This window comes from Ornithorhynchus anatinus, chromosome X5 (assembly GCF_004115215.2).
Source record: "Ornithorhynchus anatinus isolate Pmale09 chromosome X5, mOrnAna1.pri.v4, whole genome shotgun sequence".
Taxonomy (NCBI): domain Eukaryota; kingdom Metazoa; phylum Chordata; class Mammalia; order Monotremata; family Ornithorhynchidae; genus Ornithorhynchus; species Ornithorhynchus anatinus.
The window spans coordinates 19,373,771-19,380,413 of record NC_041753.1 but is presented as its reverse complement, the minus strand read 5'-3'; the positions used below and the strand labels follow the sequence as shown (position 1 = coordinate 19,380,413).

Sequence of the window (6,643 nt, the reverse complement as noted above, 5' to 3'; positions counted from 1 at the left end):
GGCTCCAAATCCTCAGAGTACTCAGAGTCTGAGTATGCTATTTTAATAATAGTCTGTTTGGGTGAAGCCTTAATCAGCTCTCAATTGTCCTTTGCTATTTGTCTCTTCTTTTCCTCTCTAAATAATGTCCCTATATTGTTATTACATTATTAACATTATGTTATATCATAAATGTAGTAATATGTTAACATTACTATATTATTTCTCCTGTACATTTGATGTGCCTACAGATTTCACTTTGTGGACAGATGGATAAACATCTTCTTACTATCAGTGATCCTTACTGAGAAGAAAAAAAGGGATCAGTCATTAGCTAAATGATTAAAGAAAGTGTTACACTTTGTTTCAAATAAAAATAATGTTAATCAACGAAGGGTAATTGGGAATACACTCTATAATGGCATGAGCACCTTTGTCCAAGTATACCAGTACAACTTCTTTACACAATCAAATGTGTCCTAACAAGTTTATTTCTTAAGTAAATAAGGGATGGTATTATGATCAACCTCATATGATAAGTAACTGGCATAGAGATGTGAAGTGACTTAAAAGAGGTAATTTGAAGTACCTGTGGTGATAGTATCTGGACTGTTTGTTCTATCGTTGTTCATTCTATTGTACCACCTATTAAGAGCTTTCACCCCAATTTTTCTATTGAAAAAGATAAATTCCTGAACAAAATGATAGGCATCTCACCCAGAGCAAATGCCGTCCATACCGCTGTGCAAAGGACTTTCCCTAGAATGCACAGAGTGGACTGCCAGACTAAAATTCCTTTCTTCATGGTCTGTATAAGCAGATGCAAGACACAATGATGCCCCATCTAATCAGCACCCTGTGGCCTTTGGGAGGAATCAATCATTCGATCATATTTATCCATCACTTTACTGTGTGCAGAGCACTGTACTAAGTGCTTGGGAGAGTACAGTGTAACAGAGTTGGTAGACATGTTCCCTGCCCACAAGGAGCCTTCGGTCTAGACAAGATCTAGACTGCCTAGGGAGACTAGGAAACGATGTACAATTAGTGCTACTACTTTGAAGGAAGGAAAACTAAGGTAGAGAGAAGTCACGAAGGGTTTGTCAAAACCTGAATTACATCTCCTAGTGCAGTATTCAGGGCAGCAGGCCCCATCTTTAACATATGTCTTACAGAGCTACCTACTGAGCTGTGAGAGCTCAACAAGAAGAACGTTAACATGAGTAATAATCACCCAGCAATGTGGCTCTCAGGCTGCTATGCCAAGGTCAATTTTCTTGGATTGAAGATTCAGGAAGGACTTTCCCCTCCCATTTCAAAGAAGAAAGTCAATGGGGAAATAAATATACCTCACCCCTTCCTCTGCAGCATCATCCTTCCATAAATAAAGTCAGGGAAGTTTTTCCATTCACTTATTAATGGGGGTCTCTTAAAGCACAGCTTTCGTTTGAACTATAGTTTCTGGTGTATTTACAACTTGTCTGACTGTGCTTCTCGGGTTTCAAAGACAACGTTAATAATAATAATATTTCTTAAGCACTTACTGTGTGTCAAACACTGTAATAATAATGATACTGATGGTATTTGTTAAGTGTATGCTATGTGCTGGGGTGGATACAAGCAAATCTGGTTGGACAAAGTCCTAAATGCTGAGGGAGATACAACATAATCAGGTCCCATATGGGGCTCACAGTCTTAGTAGGTGGAAGAACAGGCATCGAATCCTCATTTTGCAGATGAGGGAACTGAGGCACAGAGAAGTTAACTGACCTGCCCAAGGTCACACAGCAGACAAGTGGAGAAGCTAGGATAGTGGACTGCCAGGTAACGGTAGAAGGCACCATATTGGTGCTGGAGGCAAACATCTGGTGAAGCAAATTCCAGGTCGGTCACCAAACCTAGCATTTCACCAATAATCTAACTTGTCAATTCTTCCTAGATCTTACACAAATATCACAGTTTGCAAGCAAGTAAATAGGTCCAGATTGAAAGAAAATCAAATAAGTAGAAGAACTTCCCCAAATTCCTAATTATTATGACATAGAGACAGGGAAAAAAAAAGTTTCCATCTGCAAGGGAAAAATTTTAAGGGAAAGATGCCATTTTTTTTAATAAAATGATCACCAGATCTTGCATAGAGTCTAAGTTTCGGGCCGAAGCGTGAGAAAGCACATGAAATCAAGCAACCCACTCATGCTGGCAATTTGCTTGCAGTCTTGGTTATATGAGAGGCTCTTGAATTCCCAATAAAAGAGCCATGTAAAAATTGCATTCCAATGGGAAAGCACAACCTTGAGCTTGCTGATGATCAGCAGAGAAGCGCAACCCTTTGTCTGGGAAGTTGGGCCACAAAGGAAGGTATTGTTCAGCTTAGCTGAACCCTGGAGGAAACTGCACGCCCCATCGCGGTCTCAGGATAAGCCTTGGAAGGTGGCTGGGTTTTAAATGTGGTGTGGCTCTATCTCAAAGCAGTAGCAGATATTTCCATAATTAATATTTCAAGCCCCAGGGAGGTGGAAAAGCCCTATAGATTCTTAATGTCCAATTAAAAAGACCCTAAATGCCTGAAAGCAAGGCTCCAGGACTCATGTGACCGATCTGGAGACTGAATGTTTTTTGAAAGAACATTTTCAAATAGGGGAATAAATGGGTTAATGAGGTAAAATGTCAAGTTATACATTAAAAATAAACACCTGGCAAAATACCTCTACATCTGGAGTACGTCACAGTATTTAAATTACATTTGGCTTGTCCCTGTGTGTTTCACAGCTGTTATGGTGTAGGGAAGGATAATTAAAAGCAGCAGGTTACCATGGTGCATAATTGACTGCTGCTGAACAATTTGTGTGTTTGTGTTCAGAGTTAACTGCTGAGCAAGTTGTGTTTTTTGGGTTGGGAGGCAATATTTCAAGTTTCTGCAACATGGTTTCTCAAACCATTAAAATGCAGGATAGAAAAAGTTGGGGGTGGGGAGAGAAAATTGTTTGAAGTAAATAAGACTTTTTTTTTCAATTAAGGCATTAATGCTGGAGAATAACTTTGAAAAATATTACTGCTTAGTGTATATATGTTGCTTTCTAATTAACCATAGATGAACGAGCCCCTGGGTTCTGTTGAAATTGTAAAGCAGCTGTTTCAGTGATGGAAGAGAACAGATTAATTAAAAAAAGGAACTCACAACATAGTGTACTGCTAAGCATTTATGTCAGGTGCAAGAAAAAGAGCAGGAAAAGGATGGTTTGGGTGTGAAGTAAAGTAATGGTAACAATTTCTTTTAACAGAGAGCAAGCTCTGAGAGGATCAGAATCCATCCTCTGATGAACACAAAGAATCCACATGGGAAAAAGTGTATGTGTGTGTGTGTTTGTGAAGGGTTTACCCTTCAAACCAATGGGCAGGATATGCTCCTTTTGCTTACACCAGATGGTAGCAATGCAGGGGATGTGGTAATGATGTAAATTCTGAACGAGGCCTGGGTAAAGTGGCCAGCAACAGCAGTCCAAAAAAAAAAAAAGTCATCATATGCATCACACTTGCCATGCCTAATTCAGTCTGAACCTACAGCTTTTCTCTAGTTTACCCTGACCTCCCAATTGCTCCAAAGACATTGTGTTACCCTCCAGGTCCATGTGAATTTGGACATGGCTTCCAAACTATAGAATTCAGAAGTGGAAGCAATGAATGACCAAGGCTGGGCACCAGAGTTGGAATTAAACTACATAAAAGCACTTGGTATTGAACCTGTACCCACTGGGGTCAGATAAACTGAAAATCAGATTGCCTACTGTAAAATGAGAAAATTGGTATGGATCGGGTGGGAAGAGAGCAAAGCAGACACCATGCTGTTAAAGCAAGTCTGTTTTCACACAGAATAATAATGATGGTATTTGTTAAGCACTTACTATGTGCCAAGCACTGTTCTAAGCACTGGGGTGGGTACAAGGTAATCAGATTGTCCCACATGGGGTTTACAATCTTAATCCTCATGTTACAGATGAGGTAACTGAGGTACAGAGAAAAAAACAGAATTCCTATTTTCCCACCCAAACTCCATCCTCCCATAACTGTAAACAGCACCTCTGTACTGCCTGTTTCAGAAGCCTGTAACCTTGGCGTTATTCTAATCCTGGCTCCGCCGCTTGTCTGCTATGTGACTTTGGGCAACCTTAGCTTCTCTGTGCCTCAGTTACCTCATCTGTAAAATGGGGATTAAGACTGTGAGCCCCACATGGGAAAACCTGACGACCTTGTACCTACCCCAGCACTTAGAATAGTGCTTGGCACGTAGTAAGCGCTTAACAAATACCATCATTATTATTATTATCTCTCTCATTCAACCAACATATTCAGTCTGTCACCAAATCCTGCCAGTTCTACCATCACATCATCTCTAGAATCCATCCTTTCCTCTTCTCCATCCATACTGCTACCAAGCTTACCTAAGTACTTCACTTTTCCAACATCGACTACTTCATCAGCCTCTTAGCAATCTACTATGCTGCCTCTTCCCACTCCAGTCAATACTTCCAAACTATAGAATTCAGAAGCGGAAGCATTGAATGACAGAGGCTGGGCACCAGAATCAGAATTAAACTACATAAAAGCCTCTGGTATTGAACTTGGTCATTTTTCTGAGTGATTTTTCTAAAAAACAAACAAACATTATTTCCATATCTCCCCTCACCTTGGAAATTTCTAATGGCTGCCTATCTATCTCTGCATCAAAAAGAAACAGCTCTCCCTATCCTACCTTACCTTGCTGATCACCTACTGCAACTGGGGCCATGACACAGGTGCAATTTCCAAATAAAATCATTTGTCTTAAGCATGTGTCTGGGCAGCCTAACAAATCTACCAATCCCTAGAAGCAGGGGTTCAACTATGACCCAATATGATATCACCTCCCCTATGATTGATTTCTGCCAGTCATATGACAGAGCACGGGCCTGCGAGTCAGAAGGACCTGGGTTCTTATCCCAGCTTCACAACCCATCTGCTGGGTGACTTTGAGTGAGTCACTTGACTTCCTCTGTGTCTCAGTTACCTGAACTGTAAAATAGGGATTAAGACTGTGAGCCCCATGTGGGACAGGGACCGCGTCCAACCTGATTTACTTCTATCCACTCCAGCACTTAGTACAGTGCCTGGCACATTGTATGTGCTTAACAAATACCACTGGAACCATCGTGGAACCCTATGACCCAACCCGTACATTTCACTCCTTTAATGCTAACCTACTTACCGTACTTCAATCTCATCAATCTCATTACCAACCCCTTGCCCACATCCTCCCTCTGGCCTCGAACTCCCTCCTTTTGCATATCCAACAGACCACCGCTATCCCCACCTTCAAAGCCTTATTAAAATCAGCTCTCCAAGAGGCCTTCTCTGACTAAGCCCTCCTTTTCCTCTAGACTGTGAGCTCATTTTAGGCAGGGAATGGGTCTGTTTATTGTTCTACTGTATTCTCTCAAGTGCTTAGTACAGTGCTCTGCACACAGTAAGTGCTCAATACATATGACGGACTAATTTCCCCTATTTACCTTCTCTTCCTATGCATCTAGATCTGAACCCCTTAAGCATTTTGATTTGCACCCCTCCCCAACAGCACTTAGGTATCTATCCCTCTGTAATTTAATTTAATGTCTGACCCCTCCTCTCACCTCTCAGGGTCGCACCTGGAGAGTTTCCAGTACTCTACCAGTCTCGACTATGAGAGGGAGAGTCAAGCAGAGGCATATCCATTCCATTCCTAGCTTGGGTAGTGGCTAGAAAGAGGAAGGCAATCTGCTACAAGTTAAAACTCACCCTTCTTGGACAGCAGCGGAATGGGAGAGAGTCGAGGGCGGAGACTCGGGTTTTCTGCGTGGAAGGAGGCAATGGTAAACCGCTTCCGTGTTTTTACCAAGAAAACTCTATGGATCCATTACCAGAAAGATTGCAGATGGAGGATCTGAGTTCCCTCTGCCTCAATCCAGGGTGTTCGTCTATTGTTTTCCAAGTGAAAGATAGTGTTTAACACACTCACTCATGGAGGAAGGGGTGTGTGTGTATGTGTGTGTGTATGTATTTGCGTTTATAAAGCTGTGTAACTATCGCTCTTGCCTGTGTTTCTCCATCTCTGTCACTCTTGTCTCTCCTATCTTTCCCTCTGTCTCTAACCATTCTTCTTATATACACCCTGTTTTCTTCCCTTACACCTGCTCAAAGCACAGAAGATTCTGTTAGTGTAAAGTACAGTGCAGGGAAAGGATCAACTATTAGAACTTTGCTGATGAGATTAAATAATTATAAAACATTTTTTAAAATTTCCTCAGTCTGTAAAGGTTTACTGACCCATTCAAGATATGCCAAACAGGCAATGAGATTCACTGTATTCAAATTAATGCGTCCCCATAACATCTTAAATTAGTTTCATGCACTCAGATGACTTTCTATGCAGGCTTATTATTGAGGTCTTGCCTGATGGTGCTTTGATTTGTGCTACTGTTGTTATTATCATCATTAGTAGTAGTAGAAGTAATAATGGTATTATCATTACTATTGCCATTATTACCCTATTAATACATTTCAACTATGATTTTTAGGTAGGAAATTCACCTACATCCAATTCAAGATATGACATCTAAGAGAAGTAGCTGGAAAATATATTCTCCAAGTTGAA

At 40.9% G+C, this 6,643-nt stretch overlaps 1 non-coding gene across 1 annotated transcript; it reads left to right on the top strand.

Annotated features, from left to right (window-relative positions):
• The first annotated feature begins 5,639 nt into the window (after positions 1 to 5,639).
• On the top strand, positions 5,640 to 5,777 carry LOC114808254. The gene has a single exon (XR_003756101.1). It is a non-coding gene; the product is annotated as a small nucleolar RNA SNORA7 (small nucleolar RNA).
• Positions 5,778 to 6,643: the final 866 nt, after the last annotated feature.